The sequence below is a fragment of the Microtus oregoni genome, unplaced genomic scaffold (assembly GCF_018167655.1).
Source record: "Microtus oregoni isolate MIOR12 unplaced genomic scaffold, Mior012 000005F_ref0000423, whole genome shotgun sequence".
NCBI classification, from domain to species: Eukaryota; Metazoa; Chordata; class Mammalia; order Rodentia; family Cricetidae; genus Microtus; species Microtus oregoni.
Genome location: NW_024543064.1, coordinates 30,342,468 through 30,367,145, shown reverse-complemented (window position 1 = coordinate 30,367,145; position 24,678 = coordinate 30,342,468). Strand labels below are relative to the sequence as shown.

The window sequence follows — 24,678 nt, the reverse complement described above, 5'->3', positions numbered from 1 at the left end:
GCCAGAGTCAATGGACTAGCATGATCAGTTGGGGCAAGATATGATGAGAATCCGAATCCACTAACAGCACTGAGAATACAGGGAGAGCATAGGGATGCAGAGGGGGGATGCAGAAGGGGCTATTACTGCGGTGGGATTGAAGGGGATTAATTATTGATGACTATTGAGGGGGCAAGGGACAGAAAATAAATCAGGGTGTTGGTACAACTCTCATATTTCACACCTGGAACAATGGTAGGTAGTCTTCAGATGGAGGATGAGTCTGTAAAGTTTAAGCCTGGGCATGTGGCATTTCATTACAAGCAGATTGTAAGCTGCAGAACAGACACCTGTTGTCGCAATACACAACTGATATCCCTTTGTCCTTTAAACTGATAACAACCCCTTCTTCCTTCCTTTTTTTTTATTTATTTATTATGTATACAATATTCTGTCTGTGTGTATGTCTGCAGGCCAGAAGAGGGCATCAGACCTCATTCCAGATGGTTGTGAGCCACCATGTGGTTGCCGGGAATTGAACTCAGGACCTTTGGAAGAGCAGGCAATGCTCTTAACCACTGAGCCATCTCTCCAGCCCCTTTTTTGTTTTTTTTGAGACAGGGTTTCTCTGTAGCTTTGGGGCCTGTTCTGGAACTAGCTCTTCTGGACCAGGCTGTCCTCAAACTCACAGAAATCCACCTGCCTCTGCCTCCTGAGTGCTGGGATTAAAGGCATGCACCACCACTGTCCGGCCCTTCTTCCTTCTTCCTTTCCTCTTCTCTTCTCTTCTCTCTCTCTCTCTCTCTCTCTCTCTTTCTCTCTCTCTCTCCTCTTTCTTTCGTTCTTTCTTTCTTTCTTTTTGGTTTTTCGAGACAGGGTTTCCCTGTAGCTTTGGAGCCTGTCCTGGAACTAGTTTTTGCAGACCAGGCTGACCTTGAACTCACAGAAATCCACCTTCCTCTGTCTTCAGAGTGCACGTGGCAGTGGCACCGCTGCCCACTTGCTTTTTCTTTCTTTTTAAAGGCAGGGTCGCATGTAGCCCAGGCTCACCTAGAACTTGCTTTGAGTGTCTTCACATGGCTAACACACTCTATTCCCCTACGTCCACCCTTTTTGTTGTAGAGTCATCCTGCATCTCTATCAATCCCAGTCTCTGAGGGTATAAAGCCACATGAACGTAACTCTCACATCTCTGGCTACGGGAATTGTAATTTTCTTTTTTCTTTTTTTGGTTTTTCAAGATAGGGTTTCTCTGTAGCTTTGGAGCCTGTCCTGGAGCTTGCTCTTGTAGACCTCGAACTCACAGAGATCCACCTGCCCCTGCCCCTACCTCCACCACAGCCGGTCGGGAATTGTAATTTTCAACAGGCAACTACAGAGCTCTGAAATCCATTGTCCCTTACTCCGAGGCCTTCCTCCCCACAGGCTGCTGTTCCCAGAATAAGCAGTGCTTTTCTGATGGATTACTTTGACTCAAGGACTCCTCAGTACCCTCATCAACCTTTTTCTACAACCACATTGCCTTCTAGACTGTTCCCTCTGCCGGGCGGTGGTGGCGCACGCCTTTACTCCCAGCACTCGGGAGGCAGAGGCAGGCGGGTCTCTGTGAGTTCGAGACCAGCCTGGTCTACAAGAGCTAGTTCCAGGACAGGCTCCAAAACCACAGAGAAACCCTGTCTCGGGGGAAAAAAAAAAAAAAAAAAAATAGACTGTTCCCTCTAAACATCTTGCTTCCCTCTGTCCTTCACTCAGGGTCAACCTTCCCCAGCTCCCACGTCTTTCCCCAGTTCACACCCCCTTACCTCTCACAGGCGTTTTTGTTTTGTTTTGTTTTGTTTTGAAGAGTTTCTTTTGTCAGGTCCGTCTTAGTCTCTGAGTCTCTGGCTTCGAGAATGTAATGACCTGAGGGCAGGCAGACTGGGAAGCTCCTGCCTTGGGAGCTCCTTCAGCCAATAGCCTTTAAGATACCAACCCACTTGGGCGTGGTCTCTTATACTATAAACACTGGAGGTAAAGCTCCCTCTCTCCTCCTGCTGCTGGATTTGGTTCCTGTTCCTCGTCCGTTCAGAGGACTGCGTTCTGTGAGTTTACCCCTAAATAACCCTCAAATCTGAGCTAGTGTAGAATTTCTTGTTAGTGTCCATCTTCATCTGGTGACCCATTGTGAGGACCAGTTCACCTTTTTTTGGTTTACCAGCTGCATGGTGCATTGGGCACGGAATCTTCCCGCCCTGGCTCCAGCTGGCACTCAGACGTAGCGCGTGGCTGCTCACCTCTCCTCGTGATCCACACACCGCTGTCTGCTATCCCTGCGGTGCATTCGCAACTAGCGACTGACGGAAAGCCTTGGGCTTCCGCTTTTCTGGCCACCAACTCTCGGAATAGCTTTGATTGTCTTTAATAGCTTCTCATAATTTATTAAACAAAGCATATTTTTCAGTTTCTAACACGCCATAAACCAAATCGGGATTGTCCAGCGCTGCTTGCATCTCTCGGCCACTCGGTTGCAACTGAGACACCTGCTGGCCGATAACGATATTACACCTACTCCAATTCACTGTAATTGCCTTATGACAAGTAAGATCTGAAAAACTACAAAAATGACTAGTGACATAATTATCCGGGAGTTCAATAATTATTTTGCTTATGTTATGGATGGTATTCTGCAAGGCTTATGTTATTTTCCTTATACATTCCCTTATTTGATTCTAGGAATTAGTCTTGTTTTTCATATTATCTCATTAAGAAAACGGTTTGATAACAGAGATAAGAATGAGACATCTTTAGAAATGATACAGCCTTTACAGACTAGTAATGAACAGCTAGTTGGAAAAATCAACACTTTGGAGAGAGATGCCATTAATTTGACACACAAAATTCAGTCAATGTCAGAGGATATTGAGACATTATCTGAAAGAATTCATGCTTCTGAAGTTAATCATCGGAATGTGTTGAAAATTTATGATAGATTAATGGATAAGGTATCTCTCCAGGAAGATAATATGTATGGCCTCAAAATTATGTTCACAGATAAGATGTTACCTTTACTGGACAAACTTCATACCTTGGAGTCCTCAGTGAGGTCATTAGAACAGAAAACTGGACAGGAGATTCAGACTTTACGAAAGCCAGTAGAAAAACGGTTAGAAAAGATTGAGGAATTTATCAAAACCGATGAGCAGGGACAGAACATACAAGGACAGGATTTAGTCTCATCAGTACACATTCCCAGTCACTGAAAAACATGTCTCACCAGGAAAATTAAATCCAGTGCCTACTGTGAAATATCATACTGTTCTGGATGATGGAATAGACATGGAGGATGAATCAAAAACTCTAGTAGGAAATAGGAAACGTATGTTTTGGCAGACTTCTATAAATGATCAAAGACCAAAGCTAAGAGTGTGTATAAATGACATTGTAATTGAGGGGATGATAGACACAGGTGCGGATGTGAGTATCATTACCCCAGAATCTTGGCATCCGAATTGGCCTCTCCAAAGGGCAAATGTTCAATTTCTAGGAATTGGAACCCTCTCTCAAGTGAAGCAAAGCACGAGATGGGTTGAATGCATAGGGCTAGAAGGACAAAGAGGAAGACTGAGGCCATTTGTGGCTAATACTGCATTGAATTTATGGGGTCGTGACCTATTGCAGCAATGGAATGCCCAGATTAACATTCCTGTGGTCCCAAAAACTAATTTTTCTGGGAAGGATATAAGGTATTATAGACAAAGGTCCCCAGCCATTCAACTGTACAAGAGTACAAGGCAGCTAGCAAACCTTCAGAAGTACTAACAACCCTGCCTTTAAAATGATTGAGAAACAAATATGGGTTAAACAGTGGACTTTAACAGAAGAGAAACTATAGGCTTTAGACTTGCTAGTACAGCTGGTTATAGTGCATGCCTTTAATCCCAACACTCCTGGGAGGCAGAGGCAGGCGGATCTCTGTGAGTTCAAGCCAGCCTGGTCTACAAGAGCTAGTTCCAGGACAGGCTCCAAAGCTGCAGAGAAACCCTGTCTCGAAAACAAAGGCAAACAAACAAACAAAAAGCCAGCTGGTACAGGAGCAATTAGGTGCTTGCCATGCTGAAGAATCTACCAGTCCCTGGAATTGTCCTGTGTTTGTTGTTAAAACGAAATCTAGAAAATGGAGAATAGTGACAGACCTAAGAGCTGTCAACAAGGTAATTCAACCTATGGGCCCTCTGCAATCTGGAATTCCTCTGCCTTCTCTATTACCAAAAGGATGGCCTCTTATAGTTATTGATTTAAAATATTGTTTCTTCACTATACCTTTACAAGAAAGGGACAGAGAAAAATTTGCCTTCACAGTGCCTACTTATAATTCTCAGACTACTAGGAGATATCAGTGAACCATCCTCCCATAGGGAATGCTCAATAGCCCCACCCTTTGCCAATACTTTGTAAGTCAGCCATTGGAAATAATATGTAAATAATTTTCTAAGTCTACATGGATGACATTTTGTTATCTGATTCAAATGCAGATACCTTAGGAAGAATGTTTGAAGAAGTAAAGAAAGTTTTGCCTAATTGGGGATTACAAATTGCTCCTGAAAAAATACAAAGAGGAGATTCTGTCAATTACCTAGGTTATAAAATAGGTTTACAGAAGATTAGAACACAAGGCACAAATTAAAAGAGACTGATTGCTGATTTTCATTGAAGAGAAATTACAGGAGGCATGTGTAAATAGAGTGAATCCAATTTTTTTAAAAAAAATATTATATATACAATATTCTGTCTACATGTCTGCCTGCAGGCCAGAAGAGAGCACCAGACCTTATTACAGGTGGTTGCTGGGAATTGAACTCAGGACCTTTGGAAGAGCAGGCAATGCTCTTAACCGCTGAGCCATCTCTCCAGCCCCTGTGAATCCAAATCTTAATTGTATTCTGGTCATATTGCCTTTCAGAATTTCCCCTATAGGAATTTTAATTCAGAGAGAAGCTATTATCTTAGAATGGGTCTTTTTTTATCACATCAACCAAGTAAAAAAAAAATTAAAAACTTATGTGGAAAAAGTTTCTGAATTAATTATAAAAGGAAAATTGAGGTCGGACTCAGGAATGGCGGTGTCCATGTTCTATGGCCAGCCGACAGTTGGCCACACCTGCCCTGAGGAGCCACAGCCTGCAGCTTATGCTGTGGGCTGCCGCCCAGGTTCTGGGAAATTCTGGCTTGTTTAACAAGCATGGACTCCAAATACAGCCACAGCAACAAAGGAATCTCTCACTGCATGAATACTTGAGTATGGATTTATTGTGGGAAGTTGGAGTCTGTGTTCCCAAAGGCTTTGTGGCAAAGTCATCAGATGAAGCTTATGCAATCGCCAAAAAATTAGGGTCAAAGGATGTTGTGATAAAGGCACGGGTTTTAGCTGGCGGCAGAGGAAAAGGAACATTTACAAGTGGCCACAAAGGAGGAGTGAAGATAGTCTTCTCTCCAGAAGAAGTAAAAGCTGCTTCCTCCCAGATGATTGGGAAAAAAATTGATCACCAAGCAGACGGGAGCGAAGGGCAGAATATGCAACCAAGTTTTGGTCTGTGAGCGGAAATATCCAAGAAGAGAATATTACTTTGCAATAACAATGGAGCGGTCATTTCAAGGCCCTGTATTGATAGGAAGTGCACAAGGTGGCGTTAACATTGAAGATGTGGCTGCTGAGAATCCTGATGCCATTATTAAAGAATCTGTTGATATAGTAGAAGGCATCAGAGAGTAACAAGCTGTGGCACTTGCAAGAAGATGGGATTTCCGGCTAACATTGTGGATTCTGCAGCAGAAAACATGGTCAAGCTTTATAACCTTTTTCTGAAGTATGATGCGACTATGGTAGAAATAAACCCAATGGTAGAAGATGCCGACGGACAGGTGTTATATATGGATGCAAAGATCAATTTTGATTCAAATTCAGCATATCGCCAAAAGAAGATTTTTTTTTAGTTTTTCGAGACAGGGTTTCTCTGTAGCTTTGGAGCCTGTCCTGACACTAGCTTTTGTAGACCAGGCTGGCCTAGAACTCACAGAGATCCGCCTGCCTCTGCCTCCAGAGTCCTGGGATTAAAGGAGTTCTAGGATTAAAGGCGAGCGCCACCACTGCCCGGCAAAAGAAGATCTTTGATCTCCAGGACTGGACCCAGGAAGACAAAAGGGACAAACAGACAGCTAATGCAGTTCTTAACTACATTGGCCTGGATGGGAGCATAGGCTGCCTAGTAAATGGTGCTGGGTTGGCTATGGCCACAATGGATATAATAAAACCACATGGAGGGACTCCAGCCAACTTTCTTGATGTTGGTGGAGGTGCCACAGTCCAGCAAGTAACAGAAGCATTTAAGCTTATCACTTCACATAAAAAGGTGCGGGTTATTCTGGTCATCATTTTTGGAGGAATTATGAGATGTGATGTTATTATTGCAAAAGGAATAGTTATGGTAGTTAAAGATTTAGAAATCAAAATACCTGTCGTGGTACGGTTACAAGGTACACAAGTTGACGATGCGAAGGTACTAATAGCAGACAGTGGACTTAAAATTCTTGCTTGTGATGATTTGGATGAAGCTGCTAAAATGGTTGTGAAGCTCTCTTGAAATTGTGACCTTAGCTAAAGAAGCCCACATGGATGTGAAGTTTCAGTTGCCAATCTGAGTGAGAACTTGGAGGCTGGCTGACGGTGTTAATGTGCTGTAGCTCTTTATTATACGGTGTTCTCTGCTATCGTCCCTTTCCTTTTCAGTGTGTGGGGAATGTCATCACCCACGTAGCGCCTCACGAACCTTTGAAAGCATTTGGTCTGTGTTTGAGTCTGCTGCTCAGAATGAACTGTTTATATAAAAAACGTATGATGCAAATTGCTGGTTTCTTTTGTTTCAGCCATCTTTTTTGCTTCCTCTACAAAACATCACTTGCAGTATGCCTATTTACTGTTGTTGGATACAAAGTTCTTCATTGCTAAGAGTCCTATAAATAAAATAACTAACTACAAAGATAAAGCTTTATTCTTTAGTATGAAAATATATCTAATAACTGCTTCATTAGAACAGTGGTGTGTGAAAACAATGTTTTATATAAGAAATATTTATCTTCAGCATCAATATCTTAAATGTATCAATCATTATTTACACACAGAACTTTGAAGCACTCCTCAGAATATCTTCTAAGTATTTTAGAGAAGTTGTTGATTATTTGAACACCGTTTTAATCATTACAGGACAATGATAACTGCAAGACTTCATGTTTCTGCAAGTAAAAACACCTGCAGGGTTATCAACCTAAATCTTTTTTTTAAATATTTATTTATTATGTATACAATATTCTGTCTGTATGACTTCAGGCCAGAAGAGGGCACCAGACCCCCATTACAGATGGTTGTGAGCCACCATGTGGTTGCTGGGAATTGAACTCAGGACCTTTGGAAGAGCAGGCAATGCTCTTAACCTCTGAGCCATCTCTCCAGCCCCCTCAACCTAAATCTTAAGATATACATAAAGAACTTGGTGGGCAAAATTAGGATTGCCAATTTAAGTTAATAAAAGTTTCCCAGTGCTCGCTTCGGCAGCACATATACTAAAATTGGAACGATACAGAGAAGATTAGCATGGCCTTTGTGCAAGGATGACACGCAAATTCGTGAAGCGTTCCATATTTAAAAAAATAAAAGTTTCCCAATGTAAAAAGAAAAAAGAAAAATCGAGACTTTATCAACTAGCAGGTATAGATCTAGCAGAGATTATAGTGCCTTTTATTACTGATGAAATTTAAAAGTTATGGTAAGACAATGAGCCATGGCAAAGAGCTTGTGTTAATTTTTTGGGAGAAATTAATAGCAATTATCCCAAAAACCTTAGACTTAGCCTTATAAAAAGAACTACTTGGATACTTGCCCGAATTGTACATGATACACCAATAACTGGAGCCCGTACATTTTATACTGATGCAAATAAATCAGGAAAGGCAGGTTACAAATCAGAAGAATTAAGGTGGAACAAAGCCCTTATAATTCTGTTCAAAAGGCAGAATTATATGCTATTCTCATGGTACTAAGGGATCTTAAAGATCCTCTCAATACTGTTACTGATTCCCAATATTCAGAAAAAGTTGTCTAGCATATCAAAACTGCTGAATTTATACCAGATGATACAGAATTGACTTGATTATTCATTCAGGTTCAAGACATAATCAGGAATAGGCTTTGTCCTATATATATAACACACATCTGATCCCATACAGGTCTGCTAGAGTACTCAAAGAAATGAAATCTGGCAGATGGATGTGTTCCACTTTACAGAATTTGAAAAATTAAAATATGTATATCACACCATTGACACCTATTCAGGTTTTCAATAGGCAACTGACTTGAGTTCAGAAAAGGCTGATTCAGTAATCATGCATTTATTAAAAGTTATGGCCATCATGGGTATACCTGCACAAATAAAGACAATGGTCCAGCATATGTGTCTAAGAAAATGAAACAGTTTTTTGCTTATTATATAAAGCATATTACAGGTATACCAAACAATCTGAAAGGTCAGGCAGTTATAGAAAGATCAAATTGAACTATAAAGGATATGCTGAACAAACAGAAAGGGATGGAAAATGCCCCCAGAAATAGATTGCATAATGCTTTATTAAACTTGAATTTTCTTTTTTCTTTTTTTTTCTTTTTCTTTTTCTTTTTTTTTTTTTTTTTTTTTTTTTTTTTTGGTTTTTCAAGGCAGGGTTTCTCTGTGGCTTTGGAGCCTGTCCTGGAACTAGCTCTGTAGACCAGGCTGGTCTCGAACTCACAGAGATCCGCCTGCCTCTGCCTCCCGAGTGCTGGGATTAAAGGCGTGCGCCACCATCGCCCGGCAAACTTTAATTTTATTAATGCTAATGAGAAATGAACAACACCAGCAGGGAGACAATGGATAATAGAAAAAAAATTTCTGAATTAAATTAGCTAGTGTGTTTTAAGGATTTCACAATGGAAATTAGGAGGTGTGCTGTGTTGGGGAAGGGGTTTTGCTCTTGTTTCCACAGGAGAAGAAAAGCTATGGATACCATCAAAATTAATAAAGATTCACTTTGAAAAAGAAAAATCTCTCGAGAAAGAGAAATGACAGCTCATCCATAGTGGTGTCAACCATACAGGTGGTAAGAAAACTCATGAAGGCTGGGGCAGGGTTCTGTTCTTGTCTTTGCAGGAAAAAAACACATCTTCCAAAAGTCAAGAGATCCTGGATATTTGGATGCCTAAAGAAGAAAAAAATAACTATCCAGAAAGCATCATCAAGCAAAACGGAATATGGCTTATGAGGACAGGTCATGTAGGGGTTAAAAAAAAAGAATTTCATTATTTTATTATATATATTAAACTGGCTTTGGAGCTATCCTTCTCTACATCCAAGCATATTGGTAAAAGAAAAGTTCAGAGTTTCTGTTTCATGTCAGGAGTCATCTGGTATGTGACAGAAAGAAGATAAATAGATTTTAAGGAATTATTTCATGTTTCTCTGTGCCCATTTTGTCTATATCGTATCTTTCTTTGAATATATGCCCATATGAATAATGTTTAAGTTTTCCACAGTGAACAGTAGCTTTTCCTGCACTAATCTTTGAAGCTTCCCAGGAAGAAGATGGGACCCCACAACAACAACTCCACCTGGTCGATATGACATCATGATGCTGATAGCGTTGCTATGAGACTGGGTTTTAGGTACCAGCTGCTGAAATGGTACACCTTCTTACCGTGTTTTGGCCAGAACTCCAAATAAGAACTTCAGAAAAACCCTATCGACTGCTCAAAGACTATTTGCAATTATACCAGACAGTAATTGTGAAACTTAACCAACCATCATTTTACTTTTACAGGATCCCATAGAAAGAATATCGCCCCCTTGGCAGCTAGAAGCGGTTCTAGAAGACGGCGTCCCCTTGCCCAACAAAGTTTGTCCTCAGGGTTAGGGACACCATTTAGGGGTTGATTATTACTCATAGGGTTGGGGGTTGGGGTGGAAATTATGTAGGCCCAGAGATCTCCTCAAAAAAAAAAAAGAGGTAAAATTGAATGGGATAATAGATTAGTGTATAGTGAGTAATAGAGTGAATACTTGCAAGCTATTATTTATGGACAATTTACATTGGTATAGATTTTTGTATATTGATACAAGTTTAATTATATTTGTTTATTGAATATGCTCTTATTCCTGTTTGCAATATTTGCATACCTATGCAAAGTTATTTTGTCAGATTGTGTGCATGCATGTTTCTACCTCTGCTTAAGACATTTTGTATATTGATACAACTTCATTATATATTTCTGCCTCTGATCATTTTGAGGTCATTGTCCTTGTTTACTGTACAGTTGTTTAAAGATCTTTAATATTCTAATATGAAGTCTTAGTCTTTTTTTAAAGATTTATTTATTAGATATACAACATTCTACCTCCATGTATGCTGCATGCCAGAGGAGGGCACCAGATCTTATTACAGGTGGTTGTGAGCCACCATGTGGTTGCTGGGAATTGAACTCAGGACTTCTGGAAGAGCAACCAGTGCCCTTAACCACTGAGCCATCTCTCCAGCCTGAGTCTTGAAGTCTTTAAGCTATATAGGTAGTAAGTATTATAGGTCAACAGTCATTCATGTTTGTTATAGGCAGTCTAATAATTAGATATGTAGAGATTGTATTCTGCATAGATAGGTAATCTTCAACCATTTAAAAGATCTGTAGAACATGGCATTTAAATAACTTAGGGTTCTGTTGACTTGAGACACAATTGCTCCTGGCAGCACCAATCTATTCCCAAGAAAATGTTGGGTACTGAAGACACTTCACTGGGAGCTTGTTTTTTTCTTGGCACAACTGGCCTTTGGGCAAGGAACTGCCCATGCCTCGACCACTGACAAAGTGCATGGTGTCCAGATTGGACAAGCAGGATACAAGAAAAGAGACCACCAAACCTTGCCAAGACCGGGTAAGACGGTTCTGAAAATTTTCCTCCCTCTGAAAATGGTCTGTCAGTTACTCAAGGCCTTATCCAAAGTTGGTTGCTTCAACATTGTAGATGAGACTTTGGTAGAGATTGTTCAGGTAGCCAGTTGTCTCTGTCATCTGCTACACATTTTGGAAGCTGCTTGATTGTACTTCCTGCCTACTCAAGTAATATTATCTCCCTTCTTGGGCCTTCAATGGGGTTGAAGATTAGATAGTTGTAGATACTTTCCTCTTATGATCTAGCCAAGCCATTTCCAATACAAGACTTAGACTCCTTAGAATAGAATGTTTATTCAAACATTTAGCATATGTTCTTTGCTTAATACTGTTTATGCTGGTTGTAAGTCTAATTTTATACTTGATATCTGTTCCTAGTGTATATAGTTTTGTATTGGGTTTGGAACTCTTTTATTTAAACAAAAAGGGGAGGTGCTGTGCAAGCTTCTTCAGCCAATGGCCTTTAAGATACCAGCCCACTTGGGCGTGGTCTCTTATCTATAAATGCCAAGGTAAAGGTAAAGTGCACGCTCCTCTCTCTTCTGGCTGCTGGATTTGGTTCCTATTCCCCATTCGAGCAGAGGAAGGTGATCTGTGAATTTACCCCTAAATAAATAACCCTTTATTATACTCAATTCTGAGCTAGTGTGGGATTTCTTTTAAGCGTCCATCTTCATTCTCCTATGGCTTATCCCCAGCAAGAGCAGACACATGACTCCATCTGACCAATCATATTTATTTTATTATAAAATAATAATAATTTTTTTGTTTTTGTTTTTTTTCGAGACAGGGTTTCTCTGTGGTTTTTTTTTTGGAGCCTGTCCTGGAACTAGCTCTTGTAGACCAGGCCGGTCTCGAACTCACAGAGATCCTCCTGCCTCTGCCTCCCGAGTGCTGGGATTAAAGGCGCGCGCCACCACCGCCTGGCACTGCATTTGTTTAATTCTGTAAAGACAAGTCCTGTTTCACCTCGCCCACCTAAGGCACCTGAGTAGTCTAAAAGATAAACAGCCAATAGCTAGGCAGAGGAGGGCTGAAGGGCAGAGAGAATAAATAGAGAAGGAAGAAGAGAATGAGGGAGAAAGAGAGGGAGACAGACACCCGTGGCTAGCCAGCCAGGCAGCTGCCAGCCAGCCAGACATGGAGTAGGACATACCGAACAAAAGAAAGGTTAAAAAGCCCCGAGGCAAAAAGTGGATGGAAAGAAACAGGTTTATTAAGTTATGAGCTAGTGGGACAAGGATATGACAAAGCTGAGCATTCATAACCAATAAGAAGTCTCTATGTCATGATTTGGAGGATGGTTGGTGGCCCAGAAGAACGCCTGTTACAAGTTCAGAAAATTGAACTTCAGGCCAGGTCTATAGATAAAGCATATCTATAGTGATAAAGCATTTGCTCAGCATGTATGAGGACCTAGATTTGATCGTCAATACTACCAAACAAAAGCATGCAAATAAAAACATACCGACAGAGTCAATTATGGTGGCTACACATGTAATCTCAATATTCAAAAGGCTAGGGCAGAAGGATTGCCATGAGTTCAAGACCATCTTTTAGTCAGGGTTCTCTAGATCAGTGGTTCTCAACCTTCCTAATGCTACAATCCTTTAACACATCATGTCGTGGTGACCCCAGCCATAAAATTATCATTGCTACTGCATAACTAATTTCTCTACTGTTATGAATCATAATGTAAATATTGGTTTTATATTTATTTATTTATTTATTTATTTATTTTGGTTTTTCGAGACAGGGTTTCTCTGTGGCTTTGGAGCCTGTCCTGGAACTAGCTCTGTAGACCAGGCTGGTCTCGAACTCACAGAGATCCGCCTGCCTCTGCCTCTAGAGCGCTGGGATTAAAGGCGTGCGCCACCACCGCCCGGCCAAATATTGGTTTTAGAGATAGATATATACATTATATGCACATCTATATTACACACACACATATATAGGTATATAGAGAAAGGGGATTTATTAGAATGGCTTACAGGCTGTAATCCAGCCTGTCCAACACTAGCTTTCTCTCAGCAGAAAGTCCAAGAATCTAGTAGCTGTTCAGTCCATGAGGCTGGATGTCTCAGCCAGTCTTCGGTATACACTGGAATCCCAAAGAAATTGGCTCTAATGCCACTGAGGAAATTAACTTGTCAGCATGAATGGGGGCGAGTAGGCAAAAAGCAAGCAAGCAAACACTCAAGTCTTCTTCCACATCTTTTTATATAGGCTGCCACCAAGTGTGGCCCAGATTTAGGGTGTGTCTTCCGACCTCAAATGACCCATTCCAGAACAAATCACTTGCAGGTGTGCCCAGCTACTGGGGCTTTAATTCCAGATGTCGTCAAGTTGACAGACAGGCCTAATTTAATTTCAATTTAGCCCAGACTGTGGTATACAACTGCAATCCCAGCATGCCAGAGCTGAAGGCAGGAGGACAATGAGTTTAAGGGCAGCCTGAGCTACATAAGGCCTTATTAAAATAGAAAAAAAGTATAGTGGTACCCAGCAAGATTCTTAAAAACTTACATTGCTACATATGGCAGATCAGTACATAGTAGAGAGCACACATTTAGACTTTTTATCTACATTGGGAAGTAGAGTGGAGTATTAGTTATAGAATGTGATTTGGAAGGGGTGGGGGTGTAGATGATTGGTATGTATAATGAAAAATTATAGTTTGTTTTCTTTTTATAAAATTATATATATACATACATATTACGATTTGGAATCAGTCTGATCTGATTGTGTAAGACTTTAAGACAATCCTGAAGCCATTTTTGACAATTCTGAATCCTCTCAGCCTCCGTGCCATAGTGCTTCCCCTCCTCCCCTGGGAACCAAGGACCTAACAGCTACACTCGCACGTACTCAGTTCCTGAACAATTACCCATACACGTATGCTTTGATTTAGTCCCCTGGGAAACGGGGTCAAAATGACCTCTTATCTCATCTGATCTGGCAACAGCTCTCCAGTCAATTATTGGTAATAGCCCTTTCAAATAAGCCAATCAGAATAGTCAAAGAACAACCCCCTTACTTCTGTGGCCCCTTTAAAAGTAGACTGTACCAGCTATTCGAGGTCTCTTGGCTTCCCAAATGCTGGGGGACCCTGTCATGACAGAATTAATAAAATCCTCATGCTTTTGCATCGGCTGTGGTGTGTGAGGTGGTCTCTGGGGGCGACTCCTTCTCGGTGTTTGGACGCTAGAGTCCAACAATTGAATCTCAGCTCTATTTACTTCCCGGAGCTAGAGAACGGATGAATGTCAAGGGCTGCCAATGACACGTTGTACCACCAGGGGAGAAAAGATGGAGGAGCTACAGTGGAATGACTTGGCCATTTGGGTTTGGCAATTGTGGTGGTTTCGATGAGAGTGGGCCCCATAAGCTCTTATGCTTGAATGCTTGGTCCCATGTTGGGGGCGCAAAGGTCCTTGTGCTCACAGAGAAGCACTAAGAGAACCAATAATGTTAGTCACACAGGGGCGTCTCCTCAATGGAGGAGATGAAAATCAAACATCTGCATTCCCTCCAGAAAGCTGAGAATGAAGGCTGTTAATGTCCTGGTGACATTTTTGCTGTCTGAAGGGACAGACCTCACCCAAATTCCCAGAATGATTATCCTCAGACTCTTCCCTCCCTAGACTGTTACTTATCCTTAGGGGAGATTTCACAAGTACTGAATGGCCCAATGACCTCTATGCTATAGGTCTGAGACCATACTAGATTCCAGGCCTTTTAGCTAGAACCCACCCTCCTGGTGTAATGACACTTACGCTTCATTGTGCACCTGGGAGTGGACCGACTGGACTGACTGTTGCCTGGAAACCTTTCCCCAAATTGTACTGTGTTTAGATCTGCTGATAGGGAGGCATTAGACTCCCTGCATCTGATCCAGGTCGATGAAGTCAGTCTACACAGGGTTTTCATTCTTATCTCTTCTTGGGGTTTGCTTCTCCGGTTGGACACCTGCAGGGACCTCTTAATCCCCAGGTAGCAGAACTGTTTGGGAGGGGTTAAGAGGTGAGGTCTTAGCTGGGAGTAGGGTGGACACCTTTAGTCCCAGCACAAGGGAGGAGGAAGCAGATCTCTGAGTTCAAGGTCAGACTGGTCTACCAAGTGAGTTCCTGGACAGCCAGGGCTGTCTCGGGGAGTGGGAGAGAGTAAGGTATGGCCTTGTTGGATGAGGTTTGTCATTGGGGGTGAGCTTTGAGGTTTCAAAAGCCTGCACCAGACCATCTTTATCCCTGCCTCTAACACAGAGACACCCTATCTCAAAAAAAATCTAAACCAACCAAACAAACAAAAAGTGATGACATGAAATTCACACCAGGTATCTACGTATCTTTCGAATATGTGCTAAACTCAGTTTGGAAGCCTATGCAGGGAGAGATCGGGAATGCAAAAATTCTCTCCTAATCCTGTTGGTCACATGTGGGAGGTGAGACTTTAAGGGCATGTAAGGAAGTTAGGACCCAAAGGTGAAGACTGAAAAGGAGAGGCAGAACCACTGGAAGGTTTAGAGCCAAAGTGGGGGTCACCTGGAACAAGGACCTACAGGGGAAAAAAATCTCATAGCCCTCTATAGTCACATAGCTCTCACTGTGTCTGCCAGATCATGAGTCCCTGGAGGCTGAGGGCTATGAGTGCTTGGGAGCTCCAGACCTTTAAGTATGTGACATCATAGTGGGTGATTAACACCCACTGGAAGAAAGCCGACCCGCTCTCTGTTACATGGTACGGACTCCAATAGTTAATGTTAATTAAGTTATCAGAAGGAGCACTTAGAAATCCTTGACTTGAAAACCCTTTCTCTAAGAGGTCCTTAGAATATTACCTGGCACAGGACTTGATCAACAAGTAATCACCATGGTAATTAATGTTAGTAGGGGACTAATAATGAGAATTAGGATATGCTGGTGTTAATGATTCTTAAACCAACTCAATGAGATGATTTTTGTTGTTTGGTTTTCTGGTTGAGATGAGAGTCTCTTGCAGCCCGGGCTAGCCTTGAACTCTGTGGCTGAGACTGACCTTGAATTCCTACTCCATCCCACAGCTACCTCCCAAGTGCTGTGATTATAGGCCTGGACCACTTTTGGCAGATATCAAGAAGGCTTGGGGTTTATCTGAAGTCTTTCAGCTCAGAAATGACGGGACTGGTGTTGAACCTAAGCCTACCTGACTCCAGACATCAGCCTTGGGTAACTAAGGTGTGGGAGCTAGAGCAGAAGTCTCAAAATGAGGGCTTAAGCAATGCTCTTCTGAGTTCAAATGCCACTCCTGCTTTCTACCCATTCACACAAATCTGGACTCCATGCCTGCTGCTTCCCTCCTTGCCAGGCTCCTCACTGCTGGTCCAGACTGCATCCTTCCGACCTGCCCCCTTCCTGCTTCCTGTCTCACTCCACCACACTTACCTGACTCAGAAAGCAGTTGAGCCGGGCGGTGGTGACGCATGCCTTTAATCCCAGCACTTGGGAGGCAGAGGCAGGCGGATCTCTGTGAGTTCGAGACCAGCCTGGTCTACAAGAGCTAGTTCCAGGACAGGCTCCAAAAACCACAGAGAAACCCTGTCTCGAAAAACTAAAAAAAAAAAAAAAAAAAAAAAAAAAAAAGCAGTTGAGATTGAATTTTAAAAGGGTTTTTCGTTGACTTAATTTTGCTTTTGAGAGAGTCTAGAGCAGGTGAGCAAACTAAATATCCTGGCAAACGAGGGGCAAGTCACGAAGCAAGGGAAAGGCTGCAGGGCTGGAGGGATGGCTCAGTAGTTCAGAACACAGAACCCTTCATGCCGAGGACTTGAGCTCAGTTCCTAGCACCCATGTTAGGAGGGTCACACACACTTGTAACTCCAGCTCCAGAGAACCTCAGTCAATGCTCTCTTCTGGAGTCCTTAGGCACCTGCTGTGCTCTCGCATGCATCTCCACACACAGACACACATATACGTAATTAAAAATAGAATAAAAGTTGTTGTTTGTTTGTTTTCTTGAGACAGGGTCTCACATTGTAGCTCTGACTGTTCTGGAACTCACTATGTAGATCAGTTGGCCTCACTCACAGAGATTCCCCCTCTGTCACCTGAGAGTTGGAAAGATAAACGGGGATGGGGGGAGGTGGAGTACAAGCGAGCACATGTAAAGTTTCTGAGGTCCTGAGCATGGGCCATAAGAGATCCACTTCTAATACAGCTGGGAAATAGCAGCAGAGTAAATGATGGAGAGTGGGAGAAACCGCCCAGTTGGGGAGGCTAGGAATCCTTAAAACCAAGGTTTTGGTTGGCTATGGTGGCACATGCTTGTAATCCCAGCATTTGGGAGATAGAGACAGGAAGGTCGCCACAGAACTGAGGCCAATTTGGACTACGTAGCAAGGTCTAGACCAGCCAGAGCTGCATAGCATGACTCTACCCTGAAAAAGACTGAGGGGGGCGGGGACAAAAGAGTTAAAATTTGTAGCAGTTGATGTTGGCAAAGTGTAGGATATGGTTCAAATTGCAGGTTACAAGACATTAATAGATCATGAAGTCATTGAGATGGTTGAGCCAGCTTTTATTTAAAAGATGGAATGAGACCGGCTAGAATAAGATAGGAAAAGAGTAAGGGCACAGAGCAAGATTAATTCTTGTAAAAACTCTTAGAAAACTTGTTCTTAGACATCTATATACCAACATGCACATTGATCACAATGTAAGACTTAGTTGTTTAGTGATTTATTATTTATTTTTATTTCATGTGTATTGTTGTTTTGCCTGCATGTATGCATGTATGAGGGTGTAGAATCCCTGGGCTGGAATTACAGACAGGTGTGAGTTGCCATGTGGGTGCTAGGAATTGAACCTGGGTCCTTGGAAGAGCAGTCAGTGATCTTAATGACTAAGTCATATCTCCAGCCCCTACTTATTTTTAATTAAACATTTTTATACAATATATTTGATCATATTCCTTCCCCTCTCCCAACTCCTCCCAGTCCTCTCACTTTTTCTTTCTTTTCTTTTTTTTTCTTTGTCTTTTTCTTTTTTGTTTTTGTTTTGTTTTGTTTTGTTTTTGAGACAGGGTTTCTCTGCAGCTTTGGAGCCTGTCTGGAACTTACTTTGTAGATCAGGCTGGCCTTGAACTCACAGAGATTTGCCTGTCTCTGCCTCCCAAGTGCTGAGATTAAAGGCTTGTGCCACCACTGCCTGCTTCCTCTGATGGAGGAAGGTCATTGGCTAATAAAGGAACTGCCTTGGCCCATTTTATTGGTTAAAGGATAGGTGGGAGGAGTAAACAGAACAGAACGCTGGGAGGAAGAGGAAGTGAGGTCAGTCTCGACCGCTCTGCTCTCGGGAGCAGACGCCCGAGAGAGACGCCATGCCCTGCTCCCGGGATGAAGCTCCGACCCAGGATGGACATAGGCTAGAATCTCCCCGGTAAGCGCACCTTGGGGTGCTACACACAGATGATTAGAAATGGGCTAAATTAATATGTGAGAATTAGCCTAGATAGAAATGGGCCAAGCAGTAATTAAATGAATACAGTTTGTGTGTAATTATTTCGGGACATAAGCCAGCCGGGCAGGCGGCTGGGGTGTTGGGGACGCAGCCCCGCCGCCGCCCCTATTACTACATTCCTCCCCACGTTTCTACCCACCCAACTCCATGTTCCTCTCTCTCTAACAAACAAAAAAGAAAATCAAAACAAACAAACACCCAATAATACAAAAAATACCAAAAGAAAAATGCACAAAATCCATGCAAATCCATTTATGTTGGTCAACTACTCCTGGGCATGGGACCTGCCCTGGAGTGTGGTTAATATACCTAGTGGAGAAAACTGATTTTCCTTTTCCCAACAAATATCAATTGCAAATAATGTCTTGGCTAGGGGTGGGACTTGTGTCCACATCCCCTTTCCTTGGCTGGGATTTTGTCCACTTTGACCTTGTGCCAGTCTTGTATGATCACAGTCTCTGTGTGTCCCTATGTCTGTCAGCCCTGCTGTGTCTGGGACACTGTTTTCTTGGAGACATCCACCACATCTGGCTCTCACAATCTTCCCAGTGGATCCCTGAGCCTTGAGGGGAGGAATTTGGTGAAGACATCCCATTTAGAGCTGAGTGCTCCAAAGTCTCTTCTGCCTGCACATTGTTTGGCTGTGGGTCTCTGCGTTAATTCCCATCTAATGCAGGAGGAAGCTTCTCTGGTGAGGGCTGAGCAATACACATTTATCTTCATCCCAGTTAAGTACATAACATGCATTTCTTGTTGAGAATGCAGTGAAGAATATTTCAAAGTTCTCAACTAGGATGTTATTAAGGGAAAAATGACAGACCCCTAAAACTTCCCTTTGCTTTCACATTTTTCCATAATGCTTGCTCGTATTTTACAACTGATGAAACACTGTGAGATGCATGAACCTGGTCCACTAGGTTGGGATTCCCTCTGGTTGTTACAGTGAGTTACATATGTGATCCATCATCACCACCATCATCACCATCTGGTCTTCAGGGCTGTTCTCCCTTCTTGGTTTCCACTCCCCATATTGGCCCAAGACAGGTAACAGTTCTAAATGTTGCATATTTCCATTTACAATTAGCAAGGAACAGACTCTTTCTGCCAGATTCCCTAGCAAAAGTTCTTCAGAGATTCACTCTGATTGGACTACCTCAGTTCACAGGCCCACTTGACCAATCATTGTAGCCAGAAGTACTGAGTGGCCTGATTGATTCAAACTTGCTTTACCAGATGGAACTAGCCTCCTGCTAATACACAGGTCCTGGAAAGGACATGAAGGGGTAGAAGAAAGGGAGAAGTGGATGGGGCACGGTGGCTCAAACCTATAATTTCAGCACTGGAGAGAATTACAGCCTGGGCTAAATAGCAAGATCCTATTTCAAATAGCAAACGCACACAGTGGGAGAGAGAGAGAGAGAGAGAGAGAGAGAGAGAGAGAGAGAGAGAGAGAGAGGAGAGAGAGAGAGAGAAAGAGAGAGATTATTCAATGCATATAACATAGCAAAGGTATAGCTTAAAGATAGAACACTTACCTAGCATGTGAAAAGCCCTGGGTTTGATCCCTAGCACCTCCCACCGCTTACAATACATTATATACTCTAGAGTGATGTCAAGATGAGTTGAAAGTTTGAGTAGTATTTGGGCTCTAGTCATTCACCTGTTTGCTCTCAGTGTCACACAAGCCTTCCCATACTGCTTCGTACTGAAGGATGACGGAAACACATACATCCCTTACGCCCAAAAAAAAACATTTCCCAGATCCTTCCTGTCACCCCACTTCTTGTCAGGTTAACCAAGGAAGTCCTAGTGGGAACCTATGTGTCTAGAGAGGGGCTGGCAATTGGCAAAGCAAAGCCGTTCTCTCTGCACTGCTGGAGCTTCTGGCAACAGCTAGTGCTCAGGGCATTGTATTTCTTTACTCTTTGGCTCTTTTGGGGGCTTGCCACCCAGTTCCCAAATAAATACACAGAGACTTAATTCTTTCTTACGAATGCCTGGCCTTAGCTTGGCTTCTTTCTTGTCAGCTTTTCTTTTTTTTTTTAATATTTATTTATTTATTATGTAAAGAATATTCTTTCTGTGTGTAATGCCTGAAGGCCAGAAGAGGGCAGCAGACCTCATTACAGATGGTTGTGAGCCACCATGTGGTTGCTGGGAATTGAACTCAGGACCTTTGGAAGAGCAGGCAATGCTCTTAACCGCTGAGCCATCTCTCCAGCCCCTTGTCAGCTTTTCTTAACTTAAATTATCCCATCTACCTTTTGCTTCTGGGATTTCACCTTCTTCTATTTCTATATACCTTTCTTTACTTTTTACTCCGCATCTTGCTGTGTAGCTGGGTGGCTGGCCCCTCAAGTCCTCTCTCCTTCTCCTTCTTTTGTTCAAAATAAGTTCTTAAATTCTTTTGATTCTTATGCAACACATTTTGGCATCACTAAACAAATATTCCACAGCATAAACAAATGTCACACATCCTCAACAAATATTCTACAACAGGACGTGGAGATCTACGGCATCTCTGGAAGCGATGGAGGTAGAGCACTGTCACAGTCAGTAGTATGGAGGTATGGCAGTGGGTTCCTGTAAGCCCCAGAGATCACCCTGGTAGTCCTGCTTGAACATCATTGCAAAACAAACAAACAAAACCCACTGTTCTAGGAGCATGGGTTTCTGCACCATGTCATACCCTTTCATCTGATCCTAGATCTCGGGGTGGTAGGACTTTCCTGCAGCTACTAAATCTATTCCACCTTACCCTTTCCCTCCTCCCAGACCTCTAGCATGTTTCTAAGCAGTTTGGTGTGCTAAATTCCTTGTCTGAAAGTTCAGACACTGAGCCAAGCAGTGGTGGAACACACCTTAAATCCTAGCACTCAGGAGGCAGAAGTAAGTGGATCTCTGAGTTCGAGACCAGTCTGGTCTATAGAGTGCATTCTAGGACAGCCAGGGCTACAGAGAGAAACCCTGTCTCAAAACCAAAAACCAGTCGGGCAGTGGTGGTGCACGCCTTTAATCTCAGCACTTGGAAGGCAGAGGCAGGCGGATCTCTATGAGTTTGAAGCCAACCTTGTCTATAAGAGCTAGTTCCAGGACAGGCCCCAAAGCTACAGAGAAACCCTGTCTTGAAAAACCAAAACAAAACCAACCAAACAACAACAAAAAAGAATGACCTTGTGTTTCTGGTCCCCCTGCCTCCACTTCCCAAGTGCTGGGGTTATAGGCCTGTGTCTCTAGGCTAGATTTCTTCTGTTCTGGGGGGTCAAACCTAGGGCCTTATGCATACTAGATAAACATTCTACTAAGTGAGCTACACCCCCACCAGGACTCTCTTGTGGAGAGCTCGCGGCTTGCCTCATGAGATAATTTGACTCTGCTGTGGTAGTATCAACGGGTTTCAAAAGTACCAGGTGGACACCTGGCCACAACTGACCAGGGAGCCCAAAGCAGAGGGGACAGTAAAGCATGTCTCTGTCATAGCAGAGTTAGGAAGAGAGGAGAGCCAAAGGCTGTTACAGCTTCATCATCTTCTTTTAAGCCGTGCTGACAGAGGGATAGACTGGGGGCTCTCTCTGTTCTGCTTTACCTTCCAATACATTCTCTGCAAGCAAAACAAAAAGTGTCTCAGCAGCATTTATCCCTGCCAACACCAGAGGAGCTGTTCCAAAACCCTGGCCTCCAATCCAGCTTTCTTCTGCCATCTCTCCATGCTACCCAAGCCATTGTAGGGTAGACAACTCTCTGGAAGGGGTCATGGTAAACGACTCCTGCGGACCCCAACCCTGCAGCCGCAGGAATACTATTTCTCTTAGCAGTTCCTTGCTGTATCAGCCCCATTTTGTAAGCTAGGGTCAGGCAAATCCTGACAAGATAACTAAATTTAAGTGTGATCATTGACTGGAAACCAGTCAATGGCTCTAGATTCTACTGAGCCATTTGTTTGCTGTGTGATCTTGGGCAAGTCATTAAGAAACTCAATTTCAATATTTTCGCTGGTTTGTTGTTTGTTTGTTTGGGGCAGGATCTTATTGTGGAATTCTGGCTGGCCTGGAGCTCGATGTGTAGACCAGGCTGGCTTGAAACTCACAGAGATCTGCTTCCTTCTGTCTCCCAAGTGTCAGGATTTAAAGAAATGTGCCATCACACCTGCTTTAAAAGTGGCATATGGATAATTAAAAATTATTTTTAGAACAGCTGATCAGGGCATTGCATACCTGCAATCCCACTACTCAGGAGGATGAGGCAGGAGGATAAGTTGGAGACTGGTCTCGGACGCATGGCAAAACTTACCAAAAAAAATTTTTTTTAAGTAATTTGTTTTGCTGGCATAGCATCCTACAACTATAATCTCAGCCCTTGGGAGATGGAAGTAGGAGGATCAGGAGCTCAAAGTCATATCCTCAGCTACATACAAATTCAAGGCCAACCTGATCTACATAAGACACTCTCAAAAGTTCCTAAATAAATAAAGCTCTATGTGGGGAAGAGGAGTGGGGGATGGTAAGAGGTATTTTCTGCTCTTTCTTGCCATCCCTGGGTCTCGGCGAGAGGCAAATAAGATGGTGCATGTGAAAAACACAAAGCACCACAGAAAAGTGAGGACGTGTCACCCACACCGTGGTTCCCAGCCAAGGAGGAAGGCAGGATGTAGGCTGAGAGCCAAACAGCTGGAAGGCAGGAAACATCAATACCTCAACACCGCAGAGAAAACTTTCTTTGTTTTAGGTTCTTCCCGGAATGGCACTTTCTTTGGAACAAACCTGGCACTGAAGTCCTTGGACAGGCAAAACCAGGCCCATGAAGGTATTAAGGGGGCAGGTAAGGCATTTAGCAGCCGGAAGATGCTGGCAAGAACCCAGCCCTTGTTCTTCCTTGCCTTTGTAATCCAACAAAGGAGATGATGGAAGGGGAGGCAGACGGTGTCAGTGGGGCTCAGGTTCAAAGCCAGGTGTGTGCTGCATCTCCTAACCAGCCACCAAGCTATTTTGGGAGCTGGGAGGTCAGGGCTCCAATCCCCATCTCCTTGGTCAACAGATGACCCTATTTCCTCTACACAGTGTCCAAGCACAGCATCGAGCTGCAGAGGACTTTCTAGATAGTTCAGTAAACCAGAGATGGGCAGGCCCTCACCCAGATGACAGTGGATCAGATTATTGAGCTCTCCTTCCACACTGTACTTCCCACTTCTCACCTTAACATTAAACGGCTCAACCGCCCAGGACACACTTGTCTCTGGCCTCTCAACCTCGATTTCCTCTGCCATCTGGAAACATCCCCCTGTTCTTTGATCCCAGAGACACTCTAGTTGGCTTGTGCAAGACCCTCAGACAGACGTCAGCAGTTCATATTGGAAACGGCGTCCCTTGCCTCAGGTGTTGGCTCCACCTGCTCCGGCCTAGAGGCTGGAAAGGCTAAGGTGAGAGGACCCTGCTTGTTCTCGGTTCTCGTGTTCCCTTCTAGCCGTGGAAGCAGAGTGAGACAGAGGAGGCACTTGCTGGCGGTCTGCAGCATGCTCCTGCTGGCAGACCCCCCCCCCCCCCCAGCTCTCCAGGAACTCTGCTTTGTGTCCTGGAATGGATTCTCAGGATGTATGAGATGATTCTGAAGTGGATGACTTTCCTCAGAGCGGACATGAGTCAGGCAGAAACTGGACCATTGCTGGGATTGAGAATGGAGCTCCTGCCTGGACCTTTCCACGGAGTTACCATTTCTTTCCCTTATTTATGCCGTAGCTAGGGCTTTGTGCATGTTCAGTGCCATCATGGATAGCTCCTTCCTCTTGCCTGTCCTCTCTGGGTCCTTAGGAACTTTGGATACCGAGAAGATGAAGGCAGAAAAGAATTAGAAGTGTAAAAAGGATAAGAACCACTTGCTTACCAAGCGCTGGGTCTGGATCACTGCTGCTTATACACACTTGCTCGTTCATCTTTACAACTCCCCTATGAAGCCCGCAGCGCGTTTCACACATGCTGAAGGAAACAGACTTGGAGAGCAGTTCCCAGAAAATAAACAGCACAGCGGGGCTCTGAAGCCACAGACTGCGCTGTTCATAGGGTGCTTTGCAGCCCGCACCCTGAAGTGTACACCGAGGTTCGTCTTGGCTAGGGATTACAAGAAAGCAGGGCGCTTCCAGAGGAGGTGACATCTGGGCTGGGGCTGCTCATCAGGCCATGAGGTGGGATACGGGAGCTCTATTCAGTGGGAGCC

At 43.4% G+C, this 24,678-nt stretch overlaps 1 non-coding gene and 1 pseudogene across 1 annotated transcript; both read left to right on the top strand.

The window, feature by feature from the left end:
• Positions 1–5,072: 5,072 nt before the first annotated feature.
• LOC121448618 lies at positions 5,073–6,961 on the top strand (annotated as a pseudogene).
• A 587-nt stretch (positions 6,962–7,548) lies between these two features.
• Positions 7,549–7,655, top strand: LOC121448998. Its single transcript, XR_005974457.1, has one exon. It is a non-coding gene; the product is annotated as a U6 spliceosomal RNA (small nuclear RNA).
• Positions 7,656–24,678: the final 17,023 nt, after the last annotated feature.